Genomic DNA, 24,493 nt, shown 5'->3' with positions numbered 1-24,493 from the left:
TTGTATTAACCAACTTGTTTGAGTGTAGTTCTGAACATAAAGGGTACAATAGTGAATGACAAACATGAGCTACAGTGCCTTCAGAAAGTTTTCACACCTAGGGCTGTTGTGGTGACCGTATTACCGCCACGCCGCCGGTCACGAGTCACGAAGACAGTCAAATTCCACGTGACTGTTTAGTCACGGTAATTTAGCTTCTCCAAGCTCTGATGCTGCTGATGGTCATTAGTAGCCTACCAAACTTGCTAACTGCCTGGCACTCAGCACCTCTAATCACTCTGACATTAATGCAAATGTGTCGCAAATCTAATCAAACACTTCATGTAAGCTCATGTTGTGCAACAATTCTTTAGGCTATGCAATTGCGTGAGGAAAACAGTAATAGCCTCTATTAGAAAGAGAAGGGTCCCATCAGCTTTCTATAGGCTAGGCCTACAATATTTATTTCTCAACTTTCCTAATATTAAGCACATTGGTTATCTTTACAAAAGGAGTATAGCCTACCTGGCTGGCATGAAAATGAACCACGGGAAAAGTGTCCTCCATTTGCTATTTAAGTGCAGAGATGCATATATAGATATATGTATATATGTGGCGTACAGCAGGTCAGCCACCAGGGGGAGACTCGTTGAGGCCTGGTGACAGATGGAGTCCACATCACGAGCGATGGCTCACTCTGCTGGACGTGCCAGGTCTAGACAGGCTCTCCGGCCAGTACTAATTGGGGCTGATTGTGGTTGGAGAGTAATCAAGGGGCTGATTGCTCACCAGCTGGACGAGGCCAGAAGGGCGGCACACAGGAGATGGGACTGGGGGAAGAGAGGTTACTCGCATATAGTCGTGCTCAGTCCCAGGGATAATGGAGAGATCTTAGTTTTGTTCCCCACAGGAAACAGCAAGACCCGGAGCCCAGAAGACGGTGTCCTGGAGAAGGTTTCCTGGTGGAGACCTATTTTTTTATATTTTTGTTTGTTATTTAAATAAACACCCTTGAAACCGAGCTAATCCAACTCTGTCCGTGTCTGATCTATGTAAGTGTCTTGACCAATCTCCCTGGTCTGCCATAAGTGGTGGAGAATGCGGGAATTCTGATAACGTGGTCGGATCAGGGTTGACGATTACGCAGCATCAGCATGGATGAGTTGATACTGTAGCTCAGTTTGTCCAGGCCCAACAAGTACAACTGGCGGTTCAGGAACGAACGCTGGAGGAACAGCGGCTACAAAATGCCCGCCTCGTTGAGGAAATAAGGAAGCTACAAGGAGGAGCGCCTACTGAATCGCATCCAAACCAGTTTTTAATCAAGGTAACAGAAGACGACCACATCAAAACATACCTCTGCACATTTGAACGGACTGCACTACGGATGGCCAATGCCAAAGTGGGCAAGTCTGCTGGCCACGTTCCTCTACGGGAACACCCAAAAGGCGTATTGGGACCTTAACGACGAACAGGCGGCTAACTACGACGGACTCAAACGAGATACTCAGCCGCTATGGGTACAGCCTGGCCCATCGGGCACAACTGTTCCACAACTGGAGGTTTGTGATCGACGCATCTCCCCAAGCCCAGATGAGCAATCTACTGCGCGTCACCAGGGCATGGCTCCTAATCAACGTATCCACCCTCTCCATTCTAGACAACGTGTTCCTGGATAGCTTCTTACGGGTGCTACCCCACGACATGAAGAGGGCAGCGAGTCTATACACGCCCCAGACATTGGAATGCCTTCTGGAAGCAGTGGAGACGCATTAGAACACTGAGGCCCTGCTGAGAGGGAGCCGGGCCGAGTCGGGGATCCGTTCAAGGGGACGGAAGGACAGCCCCATTGCTGTATACCCCGAACCGACAGTCGGCAGGGCCAGAGTGCTGCAGATCCATGGACAGACGGCTGGGGGAGAGGCGACCAGCCACCAACGACCCCAGGTTGATGGAGACCAAAGGAGGTGTTTTGAGTGTGGCGCCCGGGGGAACCTTGCCTGGATTTGCCCGGCTTGAGAGGAGTTGATGCCATCAGCAAGCCCCGGAGGCAAGGTGGGCCACGCAGTGAACTACGTTGCCTCCTGTTAGGCGCAACATGAACCAATGGCACCCATGGTCTCGGTGAAGGTCGACAGACAAGACACAGAAGCTCTATTAGACTCCAGAAGTATAGTTATGCACGTAACCACGAGCTACCTGAACTAGGGGACCGAACGTGGTAGAGAGATGTGAAATCTTGTCCACAGTGACTCAAAGCGGTATCCAACCGGCCAATATTGTGACACCACAAGGATTTTCCGGTATCCCTCCTCGTGGGACAAGATTGTCCACTGTTTGCGGTACTGTGGAGGCATGAGCTGAGGAAAAAGGTACGAGCTGTCCGAAGACAAGAGCGTGGAGGATCCGTTGCCTCTGCGGCCCGGAAGAAAACGGTTGATAAACCCGTATATACGGGTCTGGAGTCAGAGGGGGCGTCAGAACCCGACCCCCCAGGTGACCTACTGGAGGAGGAGCCCATCCCCTCCCCCTCAATTTCAAGGGACCAGTAGAGACACCCACTGGGGCCAACTGAGGGGACAATTTGGGCCTTCCCAGTGAGAGGATCCGAACTTGAAAGCCGCCGCAGCCCAAGTGATAGCTGTGGAACCATTCTTCAGCTGGCCCACACCCACCTGTTGGGGGTGCACCTGGGAATGGAGAAGATCCGGGAACGGATCGCCGCCCGGTTCCACTGGCCCGGAATGAGGAGGGCCGTGGAAGGCTATTGTCGCAGCTGCCCAGAGTGCAAAATCACTGTCCCAAAAGCACACTTCCGAAACCCTGCTGGTCCCCCAAACGATCATCGGGGTGCCCTTTGAACTTATCGCCATGGACATAGTGGGACCCCTGGTAAAAACAGCACGAGGGCACCGGTACATCCTGGCAACATGGCACGGGCCGTTTGGGGTGATAGAGAAGCTGGGACCGTCAATTACCGTGTATGGCAGCAGGGGATTTGGAAACCTCAACAGATTTACCATGTGAACCTTTTGAAGAAGTGGACGGGAGGACAGCCTTGGCTGTGTTATGGTCAGGACCCAGGACGCCAATGGTACCAGTGGAGGTCCCGAGCAATGAGGACCTTGACCCGGCCCAGAAGCAAGCGCTCAGGGAGCTCGTTGATCAGAACACGGCGGTGTTCTCCGAGAAGCCGGGCCTCACAACCCTCATTGAACACCACGTCTGCACCCGGTCTGGGGAAACAGCACGAAAGAGTCCACATTGGATTCCTGAGGCGCGAAGGTAGGCCGTAAAGCAAGAAGTGGAGGCTATGCTGAGGATGGGGGTTGTCGAAGAATCCCGCAGCGCATGGTGCAGCCCCATCATGTAGGTGCCCAAACCGGGCGGTAGCCTACGCTTCTGTAAAGATTTCCAGGGTGTGGACGACATCAGCTTATTCGACGCCTACCCCCATGCTGAGGGTGGACGAGCTCATCGACCGATTGTGAAAGGCCAGGTACATCAGCACCCTCGACTTGACCAAAGTATTTTGGCAGATACCTTTGGCAGCGTCCTCCCGGGAGAAGATGGCGTTTTCGACACTGGATGGATTATATCAGTACCGGAATGGTCAGTAACAGTCAAACATTTGGACACCTACTCATTCCAAGGTTTCTTTATATTTTTTCTACATTGGAGAATAACATATGACATCAAAACTATGAAATAACACACATGGAATCATGTCGTGACCAAAAAAGTGACCAAAATATATTTCATATTTGAGATTTTTCAAAACAGCCACCCTTTGCCTTGATGATAACTTTGCACACGCTTGGCATTCTCTCAACCAGCTTCATGAGGTAGTCACCAGGAATACATTTCAATTAACAGGTGTGCCTTGTTAAGTTAATTTGTGCAATTTCTTTCCTTATTAGTGCGTTTGAGCCAATTAATAGTTGTGAGGAGTTAGGGGTGGAATACCGAAGATAGCCCTATTTGGTAAAAGACCAAGTACAATTCGATTCCCGGGACCATCATTACATAAAATGTCAGCTACATTAAATATTATTATCACCTTATCAAGTCATTCACAGCGCTTTATTAAAAAGTGTAATATACTGCTGAGATGGTATTAAATAAATAAGTTTGGATACACAAAATTGGGCTCTAGAATGTTCAGATATTTTTGGTTCAATAGAGATGAACTTGCCTGACTCTTTATGTGCTCTAATATCATAGGCTAATTTATTTGGGACTAATTCACCACCTGATTAAGTGGAAACTCAAAAAACATTAGCTAGATCGCTAGCTCTAAGTATAATACCCACTGCTAGTAGCCACATATTAACCTAACTCTAAATGCAATGTCCCAAAATACGTTGCAGCCTAGCGCCCAATGAGGCCTATGCACTCACAATGACCAATGTGCATTTTGCATGCTCAATATCTCAAAGCCATATCAAATATCTTGTTTGTAAAATAGTTGCTATTGAACTCAAATTGAGAGAAATAAAAAAGTATACCTACAGAAAGCTGAGAACCTCCTCGCTCCAACTCTGACAGGATAGCTCTATTTTCCCCAATTGGATTTTAAAATGTTATAAAATCCAAATAAATATTTGCCCCTGGGAAAGTAGATCGTTAGTGGCTTGCTTGACACAGCAGCAGTCCCCAGCAAAGCAGGCACAGGTGTGGCAGGCAGACACTTTCATGAGGATAATGTACTTTACTGTTTGACCAAATCATGGCTTTAGCCTCCTAAAAAATACATTTTGAGTTAACCATGTAGAATGCGCCCAATACATTTTTTTTAAAGGCCTCTAAAGGTTGCAAAATACGACTAAATGGTCGGATTCTGGAGCCCTGTGATGAACTTCTACTTAACGATATGATAACTAGCAGCTGTTCAAGTGATTTAGACACAGTGCAACAGTTTTCATTCTCAGTATGGTTACCATAGATGGACTGAACTCATTTCTATAGCCCTGCGTTTTCATCTAGCAGGCCACACACACACACACTGTGATGACGTGGTGTGATTTGTGTTGTAAAGTGTTGTTGTACCTCAACAGATGGATAGAGGGATAAAAATGAGAGGTAGTGGAAATGACATTTGTGCAGTATAATCTTGCTTTCCTCTCATCTTTTCAATCCAATAAACCTTCTCCTCAAGTACACAGACAATACTGCCATTTATAAAAGGTTTGAAAAGTGACTGTATATTGAAACATGGCAAACTGATTTTTGTCAGAGCTGTATGCAAATGTTTATTCTGCCAGAAATTACAAGCAGAAATAACCTTTATGCAACAGGTTGTTTTCCATATCACTGTTCTTCTGACATTGTTTTGAGGGCTGACTATCAGCCAGCCATTGACGCTCCAGAGTTAGCTGCTTGCTAGCTGCTGGTGATAGCTAGTTACCAGCACAAGTAAGCTGCAGCTTTGTCCAGCATGAGGGAGATTGGTTGAATATGAAGTCCCTCTTGTCTAATAAACACAAACTGTTTAATGCCAGCCCATTGACGTACATCTTGCAATCATTCAGAATTGTTTCCATTTGAAATAGATTTGGTTGTGATTGACACACCCTTCTGCTGGCATGGGTTCCTATTGAATGATCACTGAAAACACTAGGCTTGATTATATAGTTTATTGACATGCTAATAGGCCTTCTGGTTTCATGGTAATTTATAGAATGGTAAATTACACTGACCAAAAATATAAATGTAAATTCTTGGTCTCGTGTATCATGAGCAGAAATAAAAGATCCCAGAAATGTTCCATATGCACAAACATGCGACCTGTCAATCATTGAGTTCAACTCAAGTTGACATTTTAAAGGTGCAGAAAAAATACAGTACTTAAAATGGGACCCTGCATCCTTATCTGGCCGGTGGTTCTGTCCAGGTGTGTTAGTTTGATGTTTGTGGATAGCATTTCATTGGGACATACAGAGCATTTCGCCTTTGCCAAGATAATCCATCCACCTTACAGGTGTGGCATATCCAGAAGCTCATTAATCAGCATGATCGTTATATAGGTGCACCTTGTGCTGGGGACAATAAAAGGCCACTCTAAAATGTGCAATTTTGTCACAACACAATGACACAGATGTCTCAAGTTTTGAGGGAGCGTGCTATTATCATGCTGACTGCAGGAATTTTCACCCAAGCTGTTGCCAGAGAATTGAATGTTAATTATTTCTCTAACATAAGTCTCCAATGTCGCTTTGGAGAATTTCTCAGTACGTCCAACCGGCGTCACAACCGCAAACCACGTGTATGGCGACGTGTGGTGAGTGGTTTGCTGATGTCAACGTTGTGAACAGAATGCCCCATGGTGTCTTTGGAGTTATGGCATAGGCAGGCATAAGCTACGGACAATAATAGCAATTTGAATGCCCAAAAATAATGCAACGAGATCCTGAGGCTCATTGTGAGGCCCATTTTCTTTAATGTTATCTGTGACCAACAGGTTCATATCTGTTTTCTCAGTCATGTGAGATCCATAGATTAGGACCTAATGAATGTACTTCAATTGATTGATTTCTTTATGACCTGTAACCCAGTTAAATCTTTGAAATTGTTATATGTTGCATTTTATAGTTTTGTTCAGTGTAGATACTGACCGATCCAATACAGAAAATATACGGATCCTTTACAGACTCTAGATCAATTGGAACAGGAAATGTTATTACAGTATGTCCCAATGATATGCTACCCACAAACTAACACACCTGGACATAACCATCGGCCAGGTAAAGATGGTGTCCCATTGTAAGTACTGTTTTTTTCCTGCACCTTTAAAATGTCACCTTGAGTTGAGCTCAATAATTGACAGGTCTTCCTCTTCTCTGCAGGGGCTAATCAAGATGCTGGAGGGACCTGACGTGCATGGACTACCACTACGAGGTGTGTGTGTGGGATTCTTGAGTCTGTATGTGTGTGTTTGTGTGGGCTCAGTGCAATACAGTTACCGCAATGCTTGTGGGCAGTGCTTGTCGTTGGCGTCAGGGCTTTCCCATGGCCTGTCCTGTGCTGGGTCGTCCTGAGAGATCAGGCCAAGGCTGATGATCTTTATCAATCTCCTGCCATCCCTAACTGGATTAAACAAAACTACCTTATTATCCATCTTCCCTTACCTCCTGTGCCACGCCATTGGATCGACTGCTCTTGTCTGGCTGGCTGTGGACAGACCAGTGCTTCCTCAAGCTAGATATTCTCCTTAGACGGGGCTCCCCAGGACAAACAATAAGCTACACACACCTAAACGTTCAATTGAAACCAATTGAGGTCATGGTTTAAGACGTAGCCCTGGCTAAGAAATATTGCTTCTGTTAACTTAGTGGGTGCCAAGACATTTCTTAAAGCACATGATGGGACACAGCTCTGAAGAACCTACTGTATTGGGAACCACAGTCTGCCTCAATGTTTGAATAAATCATCCCTATAGGAGAGGACACCACAATACTGTGTCATCTCCAGACTAACCCACACAGCTTGGAGTATCTCGTCTAATGACAGAGACCAGGAATACACAATGTCTCTCTGGAGACTGAATGGTCTGGCTGACTGTGGCTTTTTATTGCCTTGGAAAAAGTCCCTGAATGGTTGGTCTACTATAGTTGGGCTTGACAAACTCTACTGATGCATGCATACTTACTGTACTGACATGATCTTGGTAGAACTTACCCTCATACACAGATCTAGGATCAGCTTCCCCTCACCAAATACTAACCTTAACCATCAAGGGCAGGACACAGTAAGCTGACATTGGATCAGTGCCTAGGGGCTACTTAATCTTACACTACTCTGACAAACTACAAAGATTTTTCTGAGACTAAATATTGAAACTAGGAACCTCACTACCTTGGACAGTAACTTGTATGGTACAGTACAGTAGGTTGCCTTCACTGGACTATACAGGTTTTGGCATATGACAAACCCATTCTCAGTCTGTTAGCCCTGGCCTTCATTCAGTACTCTGCTTTGGGCTGTTCGCCTGCTGGGTGGATTACCCATTAAATGGGAAACATGTTTATTTTCTTTGGTCAACATGACTTTGAAGACGCTGCTGTAGCAAGTTATAGGCCATAGAGTAAGGCACAGACCAGCTGAACCTGCTACAGTTGATTTCAGTTAACTTTGTGGTCAATGGCTTAATTTTCTGTCCTATAAGGTGGACAGAGTGGGGTCGGTGAAACATACATCAAAATGTCATGGCTAAATTTAAGCATGATGACTACCTGGTCTAGTATGGCTCCCAATTTGTGGGATTGATTTTCTGGTTTATGTTCCTATCTGTCGTGTAAAGTTCCCATTCTTATTTGTGGGTTAGTGTTGTTTATGTGTGTTTGTTTATATGTTTTTTTAGGTGGATAAGTGTGTCCATGTACATTTGTGTTACTGCTCTACCCTATCAGTATTGTCATAATAGTCCATGACCCAGACCCCTAAATTTGGGCCATCGGGCTCACTTGGAAGGTCTATGTCCCTAGAGTTGGAAAATATGTGATAGCAGTGCATCATTTTAAGCTTTCTCTGGTTATCACCCCCCCCCCCCCCCCAAAAAAAAAAATATGCCCCCCGCCATCCCAGCAACCATCCTTACTCCAGGCTGGTTCTCTCATGGGATTCCCTAGGTGTGAGGTGTGGAGGGATGCCTGGCACCTCACAACACCCCCTTACCACCCCCCTGTCCATGCCCTATTAACTCAAAGGAACCTCTGTCTGTGGACCCTCACACCTATCTGGAAGTCTGATGTCGAGGACAAACAGGAGTCCATTTCAGGCCCATTGAGCCCCTGGGGCAAGCCCCCTGTTATAGATTCATCAGCCTACATTATGTAAACTTTGTCAGGGCTTCACTTGGAGGCTAATGGGTTTCTGGCAATAGTGGTCAGCCAAGTGAACCTGTATGGATCAGAGACCGCAAATGAACGCCTTGTAGAATTTGACAAAAACTGTTCAAAAAAGAAAGGAAACATTCCAATAGTATTTGTGTTTAAACTGGATTTCCGTGTTTAACATGGGTTTATGGAAAATCATATATGGGAGCCTGAGGACTCCATGCAGGCAGTCAGACTCATATCCTCATCTAAACATTGACCTGCCAGCTCCAAACCTATCAACACCCCCAGGGGTAAAGCAGATTTACATTCCCCCCCCCCCCATCCCCCCTACCGGACTCTGATACACTGCTCCCTTTCAGCCTCAAAACTCATGGCAGGGCCACCCAGCGCAATGCATGCTGGGTAAGAAGTCTGCTGAGGCTATAAGAGGCTGGCTGAGTGGGCCGGTGGGTGGTGTGTTTGTTTTTGTTGGTTTGTTTGTTTGCCGTGTACATGCTGGGGTTGTTTGGTTATCTGAGGTTGCAAGCTAGGTACACTAGGCTGTCTGGGGGTGTGCTGGAACACACACACACATACACACACACACACACTCCAGCCCAGTCTGGCTCTGCACTGAAACAGCCCTCTCAGGACATTTCTATAAGAGGCACCAAATTGACTTAGCTCAGGAAACCACCCTGAAGGTGTGGTATTATAAAAATAAACCATGTTGTTTCCGCACACCATTCTGTCCCGTGGTTTTATGTCAGGACAATGAGGGAAAAAACAACTTTTGAGCTATTTTGCATTTATGCTCAGATACGTTTCATGTTTGTCACGCAGGTTGGCATTTATTGTCATGAGGTCTGTAGAGTGGTCACTAACTGGCCACAAAGTCATTCAATCAGATTTGAATCTTAACCCTAACCTTAACCACACTGCTAACCCTAATGCCTAACTTTAAATTTAAAACCAAAAATATAATTTTGGTTTTTATACATTTTTACATATACAGTGGTTCCTCCTTTCAAAGTTGTGAGCTTACACCGCGGGACTTAGAGGTACCCAGCGTCACATCTTCATTACTCCAGACCACCACAAGGGGGAGTTAGAGCAGTCATTATGCATTTGGGTCCTAAGGTTTTTATATGACCGATCAATGACGAATTTGACGCAAGCCACACGTCCCTGGTGACCTTCTTCAGCAAAGATGGCTGACAAAACATTACGGGGGAAGCAAGTGTAAGTAGTTATAACGTCATAACGAGTCAAGCAAAAAAATTACAAATGAGAGGAACATGTTAGTTAATGTAGAGACAAACCATTGTGCATATTTTTTTTGTCATAGAGTTCATTTAAGAAAATCGATATTTAGCAAGTTTTTTTCAGTTACACCCAACTCCATTCTTTGAATGATGCTGTGTCTGCATGTATATATTACAATTATACACTTCAACAGTGTTTAACCACTCCTGCTCCTGGGACATCAATGATTACACATTGTAACTATGCAATAGACTATAAACATGATTTAAGTAAAGGCTGATTTTGTAATTCATATATACAGAATAAAAAACAGTACATCCTGCCAGCATGCCCACAAGCGTGCTGAATGACGCGTGGAAGAGAGCGAGGAACCAGGTGGGGAGTAACAATTTGCTCTGAGACCAGCATAATAATATGATGAAACAAGCAGGGAGCAGGTTTCGAACCCTCAACATTCTAGCCTGAAGTCCAGCACGCTATCGACTGTGCCCAAATGTATTAATTGGGGTTGGGGCCGATTGTGGCTAAAAACAATCGGAATCTTTAACAAGTGGAAAGGGGAAAAGTATTATTATTCGTTTTTCACAAGTGTAGTAGGATGGGCTATTAGCTGAACAATAGACTATTCAACCTTTACTAAAGAATTGTCTAATAGCCCAGCTAGGTGTGTGAACCCACCCCCAACTTGCAACAAATCATTTCTATCTATCTTTCCACATCTACCTACACACGTATCTACCTACAAATGGTTAATGTTCTGATAAAAATTATTTATATATATCACGGTAGGCCTTCGTTGTAAATAATAATCTGTTCTTTCCTGACTTGCCTAGTAAAGGTTCAATTTCAAAAACAACTGGTGGCAACCGCAGCACAATCAATAGGAGGTGAACAGTGCCTGGTGCTGAAAATATTGCTAACTTGTTATGCAAGTGTTGCACACCAACAGATGGTGAACACATACACAAGTCAAGTAATTCATTTCAACAATAATCTTCATTTTATTTTGACTTTACAAACAAGAAGAGGGCTTAATTGGAGTCTATTTCTTCGGAGCCTAGACCTATATAAAATAACTTAACTGGCTGAGGTAGGCTCTGAGGCTTAACAGCCTGATAGAAGTAGGATTTGTTTTTATTAGTCCTACTTACAATTGCATCTGGTCAAAAATGGAGCATCCTACATAAAATAATAATTTAAAGAAAAAAAAAGTCTGCACGCTCAAACTAAAACAGTGTAACTAATAATTAAAAGTGCACATTTGTAAATCCCAAACTCTAAAAGGAATTGTATAGGTAGATACAAATTATGTGTGACACAATAAAGAATGTTAACAAGATGTAAACAAGATGCTGTGTTTTTATTTACAGTAATGATGGACAACTGGAGGCATTTTGAAAACAGGTTTTCAAACACTTGTTTTTCATCACTGTAGCAGGTGTCGCCCATTATGCAAATGTTTCCTATTAGCAAGACAATAGACTTTTTATAACCCGGCTATTGTTGTGAAAATCCTTCAACTTGCAAAGTATTCGATGCTTAAGTACTCTAAAGTGTTACATTTCTAACTCAAAACAGCAGTACAGTATTTATTAAACATATTTATGTTGTCGTTAATCAAATGAAATAATGAGAAAAAAGACATTCAAATGCAAATGTTTATATAAACTACATTTTATTTGCACTTCCACCAAGCAACAGGACCACAGATAACACCTTGCTGAGATGATCAATGTATTTGTTGCATTGTTGTATCGTCAATTTCTCTAGCCAAAACATCTTGATGGCCTTGAACAGTTAATCTTTGCTTGTAGGCTTGGCAGAGTTACGGATTAATGTTTTCAGTTGATGCCGAACATGTTTGATCGGGTTTAAATCAGGAGACTGCAATTAGAGTGATGTTGATGTCGTGCCGTGATGCCAACAGATTACAGATTGCCTTTGCCAATCACTCATCATCTTCATGAATATAAGCAAGTAATGTCTGCTAAATAATCCATTTAGGTTTCTCCAGAAATAAATCATTCTAAATAACAAACTGGCTTTATTTACAAATTAGTAAGAATGTCTCACCCCATGTTCAAGAATTGCCTTTTTCGCCTCTAGGGCACTGCACCCCAGTGCTAGCTGTGCCACCAGAGGCTCTGGGTTCGCGCCCAGGCTCTGTCGCAGCCGGCCGCGACCGGGAGGTCCATGGGGCGATGCACAATTGGCCTACCGTCGTCCGGGTTAGGGAGGGTTTGGCCAGTAGGGATATCCTTGTCTCATCGCGTACCAGCGACTCCTGTGCACGCTAACCAGGTCGCCAGGTGCACAGTGTTTCCTCTGACACATTGGTGCGGCTGGCTTCCGGGTTGGATGCACGCTGTGTTAAGAAGCAGTGCGGCTTGGTTGGGTTGTGTTTTGGAGGACGCATGGCTTTCGACCTTCGTCTCTCCCGAGCCCATACGGGAGTTGTAGCGATGAGGCAAGATAGTAACTACTAACAATTGGATACCACGAAATTGGGAAAAGGGGGTAAAAAAAATTAACAATAATAATTGCCTTTTTCTTGCTCACTCTAAGGTAAATGAAAACAAAATCTCTAAAATATTGTTACTTTTTAAACAAAGAGATTGTTATTATTATTATTATTAATTAATTTAGAAGCCTAAGCCCCTTAGGATCTGTGAGAATATCTGAGAATATCTAACGGAAGATGCCCCGTAGATATTAATTTGGAGTCCTCCAATTCTCGAAATGTAATTATTTAAAGAGCATTTTGAAGTTAGATGCAAAAGCCTGCAACTATTTTACCACCTTTTCGCGCTGCTCTGAGGCAAGCATGGGGGACTGGTCTTGATAAATCAATGATATTTTTTATTTTCACTTAATCTCAGTTTGGGTATTGGTTAGACAATAATGAGAAAATGAGGGTGCAGAAATGTTATGCTCTTAGTGTAACCATTATTTAACTAGGCAAGTCAGTTAAGAACAAATTCTTATTTACAAGGACAGCCTACTCCTTCCTCGTAACCTGCGATGAATCTTTAGTTAACCCTTTCACACGTACCATCACACGGGTGTGATCGTTCTACAGTGGTCCCTGAAGCGTACAATCACACGTAAATATATCAATAATACCACACAAAACATTTTCTGATAGTGATTTATTGATATAAATGGCGCGTGCAGGCAATCAATCACGTAACCTCTCACTCCCACTCTGAGCCATTCAGTGTTGTTGTTTATGTATGTAGCTAATGAGCTAAGCTGTAGCATTAGCAACTTCTTTCAAAAGGAGACAACTCACAAATGCGGAAATTCTGGCGATGTAAAGAAATTCTGACAATGAGTCAAAGTCAGGAATCAGATTTTGACAGTGACAGAGGACCCCTTGTCTGAGGACCCCTTGTCCACTGACAAAGTCCTAGTTCCCTTTGAAGATGCTGGTGGTGATGGAGGCAGACCGACAGTGGATGAAGTACAGGAGTTCTGTGGTAGCTGGAAGGCTGCCAGCCATTTCACCCCTCCTGGCCCTGTTGTTTGCTTTGACAAGTCCCAGTCTGGAGTGCAACGCCCCTTGCCATTTCCATCTGAGGCAGAGTGCTTCAAGTTGTTTCTGACAGAGGAGCTGGTGGGAGACATTGTAGAGACCAATCGCTACAGGAGAAGCTACAGGAGAAGAGAGAGCCAGGAGTGTGTGGGGGGGGGGGGGGGGGGGGGACAACCACAATTTGTGAAATGTATACATTCCTGGTGACAGTCCTTCTCATGGGGATAGTAAAGAAGAACTCCCTAAGAGAATATTGGAGCAGAGATCCTATGTTTGCAACTTCCTTCTTTGACCCATTATACAAAATAAGAAATGTTAACAGCTGGCAGTAAAGTGCCATGACAAACGAGACGTCCATGTCCTCTCCACTGTTCATACAGCAACCATGTCGGGCCACAGGGAAGGTGGACCACCTGACGGGAGAGAGAAACAAACCAGACAGAGAAACATCAAACCAGACAAGCTTGACTATAACCTCAAAATGGGGGCAGTGGATAAGGCGGACATGATAAACAGCGTTGTGGAATGCACTCAGAAAACGACCAAGTGGTATAATATATTTTTCTATTTATCCAGGGTAGCTTCAAAATACAACATGTCAATACTTCTGACGCATTTAGCATTGTTTTACAGAGCTAATAGAAGAATGTAACTAGCTACATAAGCATGATTGAATATAACACCATAAAAAGTGAGTAACATGAGTAACGTTACTTTGAGTGTCCGCGGTTATAATATACACAAATATATTATGCTCCATACACACAGTGAGCTACAGTATAACCGGTAAAACACGACACACAGAAACTATTATAACGTAATAAGGCACTTACTTTGATAGAAACGCAGTCTGGATTTGAACCTGGGTGTCTGTAGTGACGCCCCTAGCACTGAGACACTGTTTAGACAGCTGTGCCACTTGGGAGTCATAAGGCCAGGATAGCTTCAAAATACAACACATGCTAATACTTCCCTGACACAATTAGCATTGTTTTCCAGAGCTAATAGAAGAATGTAGCTAGCTACCTAAGCATTGAGTATAACACCATAAATGTTATGAAATGAGTAACGTTACACCGCGTGTCCGTAACAATCACATTCTGGAATGGAGAGAATGTTCTAACATCACGTGCATAAAAAAACTCACGCTGGGGCGACCGTTAGAGATATTTGGAACTCACACATGAAAGGGTTAAATAGCCTAGTATGGTACTGCCGACCATCACGTTGTACAGCGCCATATTTTGCAGTCCATCTTTATGGAAACCCAGAGGGTTTTTCATTTTTCTTGGAATAGAAAAAACATAATATTAATCAAATTTATTAAGCAAGTACCAGTCAAAAGTTTGGACACACCTACTCATTCCATTTTTTTCTCATTATTTTTACTATTTTCTACATTGTAGAATAATAGTGAAGACATCACAACTATGAAATAACACCGGTCTCCTGCGTGCCCCGCATTCTGTAGTACAGACATGGCCTGCTCTCCCTTATGCAAGGAATCAGGCACTTTCCCATGTTTACTACAGTATGTATTGTAGACTGCACAGTAGCCTAATAAACAAATAAACACATTTCGTTAATAAAATAATGATAAAAATACTCTTTCAAAATGCAGATGTTGATTTAGTTATGGATCCATAGTGAATTCCTAAGGGAATAAATATCACTTATTTACAGAACTATTGGAACAAAGTTGTCTAATGAAGGCAAACAATTTTGAATCCTCCAACCCTGTAGCCTACTCCCGACCGGCACGTTGTACAGCGCCATATTTTCCATTCCATCCTAACGGAAACCCTGAAGGTTTCATTTTTAGATTTTCTCTGAATAGAAACACCATAATATTAATCAAATTAATTAAGCCAAATTTCCTAAAATCAATCCCATATACTATGTTATTACAAAAAAGGTTTTAAATTCTCTGGTAATGCAAATACGGAATACTATCAAATGCTTCTCAAAGAAGCCCTCTGGTGGTCAAAATAGCAATAACTTGCAGTAACAGAAAAAATGTCTGACAATTAAATGGCGTGCCACAGAATGCTGCGGCAGCATGCAAGGTGTGCCTCAGTATGATGCAACTTTTAAAGGAGGAACCACTGTAGCCATTTTTTACATTGCAGCTGGCCCATCTAGAGGAAATCACTCAGTTCTACCTCCAGGGCAAGATTCATGATAATAAACGTCAACCTGCATTTGTCACAAGGTGCCATTTGGGCAGTCCATTGTAGCCTGTAGAAAGGCTGGTAGTGATAAGTTATACAACATGACTCAGATCTCACTGCCATCCATCACCATGCATCACCATGCAGTCATTGGCGTGACACTAGGTAAATTTGTGCAAATATATAGGTAATTCACTGTTATCTTGTTCTGTACTTTCGTCAGCAAAAACACACACCTTAATACTCATATGTATGCTATGGTAATAGCCTCTCTTTTGTTTGCCTCTTTCTATCCCTCTGTCATTGCTCATATTTGAGTATCGATATGGAGGCAAATTGCTTTTTCCTTGAGCTGGATGTACTCATGTTGTAACCTCTGCGACCCCTGCGGTTGTGCACTCCCGGGGGTGTCAATCTGTGGTCATCTTTGGCTTATCCCAGTTCTGTGGTTGAGACTGGAAGGATGTGGTGGGTTACATAGCCCCTCTCTTCAGGCCCCAAAATGAGGAGTGATGTTACTGACTCCCCACTCCCATCTCTGTCATCTCTAGAGATGTTCTGGAGAGTACTGTGTCTAACCACACAGTGCCATTCTGTGGTGTGTGTATGTGTGTGTGTGGGGGGGGGGGGGGGGGTATCATTCTGATTCTCTTTCTCCCTCGCTCCCTCCAAACTCAGCCGGTGCCAAACTCCATGTCGTACTATATTCACCAATCTCCATGTTGGTTCCATCTCTTTGAGGTTCTGTCCAATCACTTTGTTGTGCTCGTCATCCTTCTCTTCACCTTCCTGGGGCGATGTATGGTCAACGGAATGCTGCAGATAGTGTTCCAGGTGAGTTGACAGTAAAACTGGTTGAGACTAGGATTTTAAACGGGTAACATCCTAGATCTGTGCCCAAGAATGTCTACCTCGAGTGGCTCTGACATCACATTGCCACCTAGTGGATCCATTGGGGCTCTACAGTGGTTTTATGGCAACTGCCGTCTTCAGTTTACAGTTTTTTCCAACTGCTTACACACAAAATCTTTTCATGTCACACGATTTTTGAAACCTCTCACTCAAAGTGCAAAACTACACACCAAATATCCAAAACCATAAGCTTTGACTTTTTTTCAAAACACTACACACAATTCTCTACCTAAAACACAGAAATCTAACAGGAAGTGACTTGCTTTCCTTTTCTAAACACAACCAATCAAAATGCTACACTTATTCACCAGGTCACACACACACTCCTCACTCACATGTGCAAACACTAATAGCTTAACTGATCACTAACCAATCACTGTATAGGCCTATAAATAGGTCAAAGGTCAGATTACCTGTTTTGAACAATGGATGCCAACAATGGACAGAGAGCAAGAGGAGTAGGAGGGAGAGGAAGAGGAAGAAGAGGACAAGGGCAAAGAAGAGAAGGAAGGATAGCTGTCTCTGATGAGATTAGGGCAACACTTGTTGATCATGTGATCAACCACGGTTTGACCATGAGAGAGGCTGGACTGAGAGTCCAGCCCAACTTGAGTCGATTTACAGTGGCGTCCATAATTCGAACCTTTAGAAATGAGAACAGGTATGCAACTATCTAATGACTATTTTAGCATTACAGTAATGTACAGCTGTTTCTCCAGGCAATGGCGGACGCATGTGGGGACATAGAGGTTGCCTCTGTCCAAGGTTGGATACGCCATGCTAGGAGATACTTCCCTCGATGTTTGGCAGGAGAAAACATATCTTTTGATGTGGACAAAGTATTGTGGCCAGACCCAGGCCGGAGAAGAGATGAAGCATAGCTTAGCACTGGTGACTGCCCCCCCCCCCACCAATTCCTGGACTGTCCCCCCGGGACCCCTCACACATAATTGTGTTCTTTACTGTATTCTAAAGAATATACTTTTGGTTTACGTATGTTTATGGTTTTGTCGTATGCTACTGTATACAACAATAATGTTTGGCCTAATAAATATTTTCTGTTTCTACATTGCATTGGTGTTTACAGTGTACTTGTTACCCCGCTCAGCAGATTACTTTCACTGTAGAACATTGTATTGAAATGTAGATATAAGCCTATGACAGACCAAAGAGCTTTAGATTTAGAACAACAGTGTTTACATGGTACATCCAAAAATGTACTATTATGAAAGCAGTGTTTGCCATTTGATGCAAATGCTTCATTCTGACATGTGTTTATGGCATTCTGAATGCAGTGTTACATTTTGAAGGAGATGTGAGGCATTTTGCATTTTGTGTGTGCAGTTTTGGAAAAAGGAGACATTTTTGAAAAACGTGTGTAAGCAGTTGGAAAAAACTGTAATAAATCAGTCATCAGTTAAATACAGGAAATCAGGACTTTCCCTGCTGCAATGGCCTAATCTATTACAAAGCAGATAGTCCTCATCAATCATCATGCTATTTTTCTGCCAGTACCTTTTTGGTGTCCTTTCTCCCCATCGACCCTCTGTGTCTCCTCCTCGACCCTCTGTCTCACCTCATCTACCCTCTCCCCTAGGTGACTCTGATAGTGAGTGGGAACCTAAGCTTTCTCAACTGGCTGACCATAGTTCCCAGTCTGTTTTGACAATGGATCTCTGGGGTTCCTGTTCGAGGGGCCAAGCAAGCCGTACCGGACCTCCAGGAGGCTGCAGGACAGACCCCCAAACCCACCAGAGGTACCCCCTCAACAGCCATGAAATCTCCTAAATGAGCCCAACTTCTTACCCATCAGTGGTAGAGCCCACACCATAGAAATATAATAATCTATTCTATTTATCTAATTCCCTCACAACCCATACCTCTGCCTCAGCCCAGACACATATTTGCAAAGAAAGAAATCGATATGGACAGGGTTAAGGTATTGTGGGGATTATCCTGGAATTCTGGGTATTTATTTTCATCCTATAAGAATAGCAGGACTGCTGTAACCCTGTCTGGGTGTTTTATGATTGGGACTAATGATGACAGTCAGAGAGAGGGAGAGGAGGTATTAGACCAGCCTTCCACCTGGCTCCACTGAGTTGGCCTGACTGATGTCTCTACCAGCCGTGCTGTGTGTGTCTGCGTGCGTGCATGTTTGTGTGTGTATGGACTCCCCCTTCCCACACGCCTGGCTAAGCTGTGTGTTTGAGTATACAACACCTAAGAGTGGGAAATGAGTGGGTCCACATGGGCACCCTACCCCTCTCCACCCGCTCCACTCCCGAGCCTCTCCACTCCACATCTCCAACACCCACACCTGGCTGTATGCACATCTGGAGCAGGCTAGCAGGCTATTGGGCCTTGACAGATGGTAGACACTCAGCACCAGACATTACCAATGTGCCTGACAGTTGGCCCAGAAACATAAAGGAAGAAGTTAACGATTTGGACATGATGGGAGGAGTATGGTTTAGTGCTGGGACAGCTGAGGAGAGGGAGGAGGGAATGGAATGAAAGAGCGAGAGAGAGACAGCTTGAGATGGCGTGGAAGACAGTGATGAATGTACATGTACAGGTAACTGCCAAAATAAAGGAAACACCAACATAAAGTGTCTTAAAAGGGCATTGGGCCACCACGAGCCACCGAACCAGCTTCAATGGAATGCTGTACATTCTACAAGTGTCTGGATCTCTATTGGAGGGATGGGACATCATTCATCCACATTTATACATGACCCTAACACTTCAGCTCCACCATAACGTTGAGTAGCTTTGCCATCAGCGTCGTGTCAATGTGACGTTCTACCTGCTACACAGAGCTTGTTTTGAGAGCGGAGAGCAGCACAGGGGAGGAGCATCTTTATTCTATTTTCTCCAAATTTACTGGTCCATATTCATCGATTATGCATAAGTACAATAGCGTTGGTCCAGTTTTTCACAAGTACTCATTCAATTGTTGCTAGCGGCTGTACTAAATGATCCTCCAATGACACAAGTTGCTTTTGTTTACTTTGTGAAGATAGTCAAAGCCAGCTACCTAGAGTTTCGGCTAGCTAGTAGCTTCTTGACTTCATACATCTTAGAACAATAACCAGTGGTGAACAATAACCAGTGGTGTATAGTTGAGGCCATATGCAACCAAAATCAACTTTAATTCAATTCACAAGATAGAATGAACGTGTGCGTCAGCCATCGAGAATTGAACCTCTGCGGTTCTTGAGCTTGGACGTTGCCATTGGACGTGATGCAACACGAGCGCAACACGAGCAGTATAGCAGCTTTCATTGATTTCAAAGGAAGCATTTCCTCAATGGCTGATTGCAATACTTTGTATCCCTCATTTACTCAAGTGTTTCCTTTATTTTGGCAGTTACCTGTATACATATATTTTTTTTTTTTTACGTCGAAGTGCAGTGAATGTCCATGTTGTGTATAAAAACAGGAATAGGCTCCAGCTAATTGATCTCCCAAGACTCAAATGGCTTTAGTTCTATGTTGGGTAATATGTCATTTAAGTGGGCCCAACATTCTGTACTACCTCTACTAGGGCTGTTTTTTATTCATTTTTAGGCATAAAAATTCATTCTTTAAGTCAAACAACGGGTATGGTTCTGATGCATGGTTTTAACATGGATGGGTTGACGGGTTGCCATCTCAATCCGAAACAGGTAGTGGGGATTTGAGCTGTCTACTCCTCCAGTTGTCTGTGACTAAATGCCCCATGACCACATAGGCTAAGCCCCTCTCTCTGGCTACTGCCAAAGGGATCTTGTGTTCCTAGATACGCACACACACACACACATACATATAAACTCAGCAGAAACAGAAACGTCCTCTCACTGTCAACTGCGTTAATTTTCAGCAAAGTAACATTTGTATATATTTGTATGAACATAACAAGATTCAACAACTGAGACATAAACTGAACAAGTTCCACAGACATGTGACTAACATAAATGGAATAATGTGTCCCTGAACAAAGTCAAAAGTAACAGTCGGTATCTGGTGTGGCCACCAACTGCATTAAGTACTGCAGTGCATTTCCTCCTCATGGACTGCACCAGATGTGCCAGTTCTTGTTGTGAGATGTTACCCCACTCTTCCACCAAGGAACCTGCAATATCCCGAACATTTCTGGGGTGAATGGCCCTAGCCCTCATCCTCCAATCCAACATGTCCCAGACGTGCTCAATGGGATTGAGATCCGGACTCTTCGCTGGCCATGGCAGAGCACTGACATTCCTGTCTTGCAGGAAATCCCGCACAGAATGAGCAGTATGGCTGGTGGCATTGTCATGCTCGAGGGTCATGTCAGAATGAGCCTGCAGGAAGGGTACCACATGAGAGAGGAGGATGTCTTCCCTGCAACGCACAGCGATGAGATTGCCTGCAATGACAACAAGCTCAGTCTAATGATGCTGTGACACACCGCCCCAGACCATGATGGACCCTGCACCTCCAAACCAATCCCGCTCCAGAGTACAGTCCTCGGTGTAACGCTCATTCCTTAGACAATAAATGTGAATCTGACCATCACCCTTGGTGAGACAAAACTGCAACTCGAAGAGCACTTTTTGCCAGTCCTGTCTGGTCCCGCGAAGGTGGTTTTTGCCCATAGGCAACGTTGTTGCCGTTGATGTCTGGTGAGGACCTACCTTACAACAGGCCAACAAGCTCTCAGTCCAGCCTCTGTCAGCCGATTGCGGACAGTCTGAGCACTGATGAATGGATTGTGCGTTCCTGGTGTAACTCGGGCAGTTGTTGTTGCTGCTATCCTGTACCTGTTCCTCAGGTGTGATGTTCGAATGTACCGATCCTGTGCAGGTGTTGTTACACGTGGTCTGATACTGTGAGCACGATCAGCTGTCCGTCCTGTCTCCCTGTAGCCCTGTCTTAGGCGTCTCACAGTACGGACATCGCAATTTATTGCCCTGGCCACATCTGCAGTCCTCATGCCTCCTTGCAGCATGCCTAAGGCACGTTCACGCAGATGAGCAGGGACCCTGGTCATCTTTCTTTTGTTGTTTTTCAGAGTCAGTAGAAAGGCCTCTTTAGTGTCATAAGTTTTCATAACTGTGACCTTAATTCAAATCAAATATATTTGTATAGCCCTTACATCAGCTGATATCTCAAAGTGCTGTACAGAAACCCAGCCTAAAACCCCAAACAGCAAGCAATGCAGATGTAGAAGCATGGTGGCTAGCAAAAAACTCCCTAGATAAGCCAAAACCTAGGAAGAAACCTAGAGAGGAACCAGGCTATGACAGGTGGCCAGTCCTCTTCTGGATGTGCCGGGTGGAGATTATAACAGAACAGGGCCAAGATGTTCAAATGTTCATAAATGACCAGCATGGTCAAATAATAATAATCACAGTAGTTGTCGAGGGTGCAACAAGTCAGCACCTCAGGAGTAAATGTCTGTTGGCTTTTCATAGCCGATCATTAAGAGTATCTCTACTGCTCCTGCTGGGAATTGCCAGGGATCTCATGATACGATATCACGGTACTTAGGTGCCGATACAGTATTCATTGAGATTCTTACAATTGTATATTTATTTCTATTCGATACTGTGATTTTGTGTATATTGCTCACCATATGTCTTCTGCAGAGGGACAAGAGAGAGCCATGAGAAAACAACTAGTTTTGATGAGCCATGGAAATAAAATTGTTGTAAAACATATTGGCTCCCTATATAAGAAGATGGAGCTATTAAGAAGAACAGGCTATTAAGGGAAAATACTGGAGTTTTGCTGCAGGTATGGCCAACTAGCGCAAAAATGTGAATGTGGCTCTGGGCGTTCTGATTGGCTATCTGAGCATTCCTGTGGTACTGAACTTGCTGAGCTCCAGACAAGTGATGAACACGTCCTTCAGCCCACTCCGCATTGTCAACAACCTACTTCATCCTCCTCTTCCTTTCTCTCAACATTCTCCATTTCTCCTCTAGGTTACCCTATATCCCAAATTCTGTTCTAGAATTGTTCTCTGCAACTTTCACTCTCTTTGACCCTCTTTTCTGTCTCCCTCCCTCTGTACGCAGTATCACTAAGGAGCGGACTGAGGTGATTCTGCAAGGTACTTTGAGCACGGACCAGAAGGACCCAGAGGATGTGTGGGAGGACTACCAGTTCCTGTGGAAGCCAGGGGACCTGATCTGACGGCCCTGCTTAATCTTCCCCTATGGGCCCCACTGGCGTATGTGGCTCGCCACCCTCCAGGTGCAGTCAGTCTGACACTTGGCAGACCTTTGGACTACAACAGCTCTAACTTGACATGCGAGAATCAGGAATTTTGTTTATTTGATTTACTGTTAGTTGGTTTTGTGCATGCCTTGGATTTGTTTCCCCATCCCTGTCCAAAATTCCACCACCCCACTTACAATTATCACAATGGAGAATGTCCATAACCATGGCAGAATTCAGATACAGTATGATGCCATTGTTCTAGCACTGAGTTTGTCATCTACGGCACGCAACATGGACCCAGACCTACCTGCCCTGATTTATTTCCTCTGTCAGGGCTAGCAGCCCACACGATTCTCAACTTCCGCTGTTAAACCTGCTTTCTACACGCAGCTATCTCAGGTGAAGATCTTCCCGGAGACTTGATTGTGTGGCACCCTGTTTTTAATGTTACCTTCTCAAGGCATAGGGTTTCCTGCTGGTCTACCTCCAATCCTAGAACCAAGATAATCCCAGTCAGACATTTTGGCAAGAGGGGGGAAGGTTGATGTCACACATTGGCTCAATGTTCACATAATAGTTTGGTGGAGTAGACTGCTTTGGATTAAGGTATTTGTTTGAAGTGACAGTTGATCTTCCACTCACCTTTTCCACCCCTTGTCTCAATTTTCCTCCCTCTTTCTCTATCTGTCCCTCTGTTCTCCCTCCCCCCCCTCTCTCTCTCTCTCTCTCAACCAGACCTATGTGCAGAGTCAGTGGGAACACAATCCCTTCCAGGGCAGAGACAGTCCCAGTTACACTAACACTGGGCAGTGGAGGGGAGAACCTCTGCCGTTATCCACAACAGAGTTGTCCATGATAAAGAGAAGAGGGTGAAAAGCAGTTTGATACGACACGTGTTTCTGTAGTATGCACATTTCATTTAAAAATGGCCAGCTGTTGCCGTTAGGCGACAGCTGCGTTGAAGGCCTAACTGATCTCAGCTGTGTGTGTGCGTGTACGAGTGTGTGTGACTGTTATACAGCCTTTTTCTGAATGCTTAAACACTAACAGTGATTCTTGAAGCACTATCTCTGAAACCATTAACACTTGCAGCCAATGCATTTACCAAGTGTGCCAAATTGAATGCACGTGCTCTGATTTACGCTCAGTTTTGTAATTTTATGACACACTTTTTGCAAAACTGTAAACACAACTCACTGCTTTACACTCAGTTTGCAATTTAATAACACACTTCTGGAAAAACTGTAAACATTGGTCTCTACATTGCTACACAATTTCACCAATTGCCTTTCCACATTGACACATGTAAAAACACTTTTAGATAATGAATTGACTTACAAATCAGAGCTTGAGCACTATAAATAGGCCACAGGTAAACATTTGGTTTGGACAACATTTGGGGGCCAATAGGACGGGGAAGAGGAAGGGGAGTCAGGAACACAATAACGGATGAAATCAGAATGACTGTGGTTGACCATGTTGTCAACCATGGGATGAGCATGAGGAAGGCTGGGCAACGGGTTCAACCAAATCTGAGCCACTATACTATTGCAGGTATCTTCCGGATATTTAGAAATGAGAACCGGTAAGTAACTATAAGTGCTCTTCATCTTGCTGGTACAGTA

The 24,493-nt window shown here is 44.1% G+C and overlaps 1 pseudogene; it reads left to right on the top strand.

Moving 5' to 3' along the window:
- LOC110498754 overlaps nucleotides 1-24,076 on the top strand; it is a 55,092-nt pseudogene extending 31,016 nt beyond the window's left edge.
- Nucleotides 24,077-24,493: the final 417 nt, after the last annotated feature.

This window comes from Oncorhynchus mykiss, chromosome 20 (assembly GCF_013265735.2).
Source record: "Oncorhynchus mykiss isolate Arlee chromosome 20, USDA_OmykA_1.1, whole genome shotgun sequence".
Lineage (NCBI taxonomy): Eukaryota > Metazoa > Chordata > Actinopteri > Salmoniformes > Salmonidae > Oncorhynchus > Oncorhynchus mykiss.
This window is presented reverse-complemented; position numbering and strand designations above follow the sequence as displayed.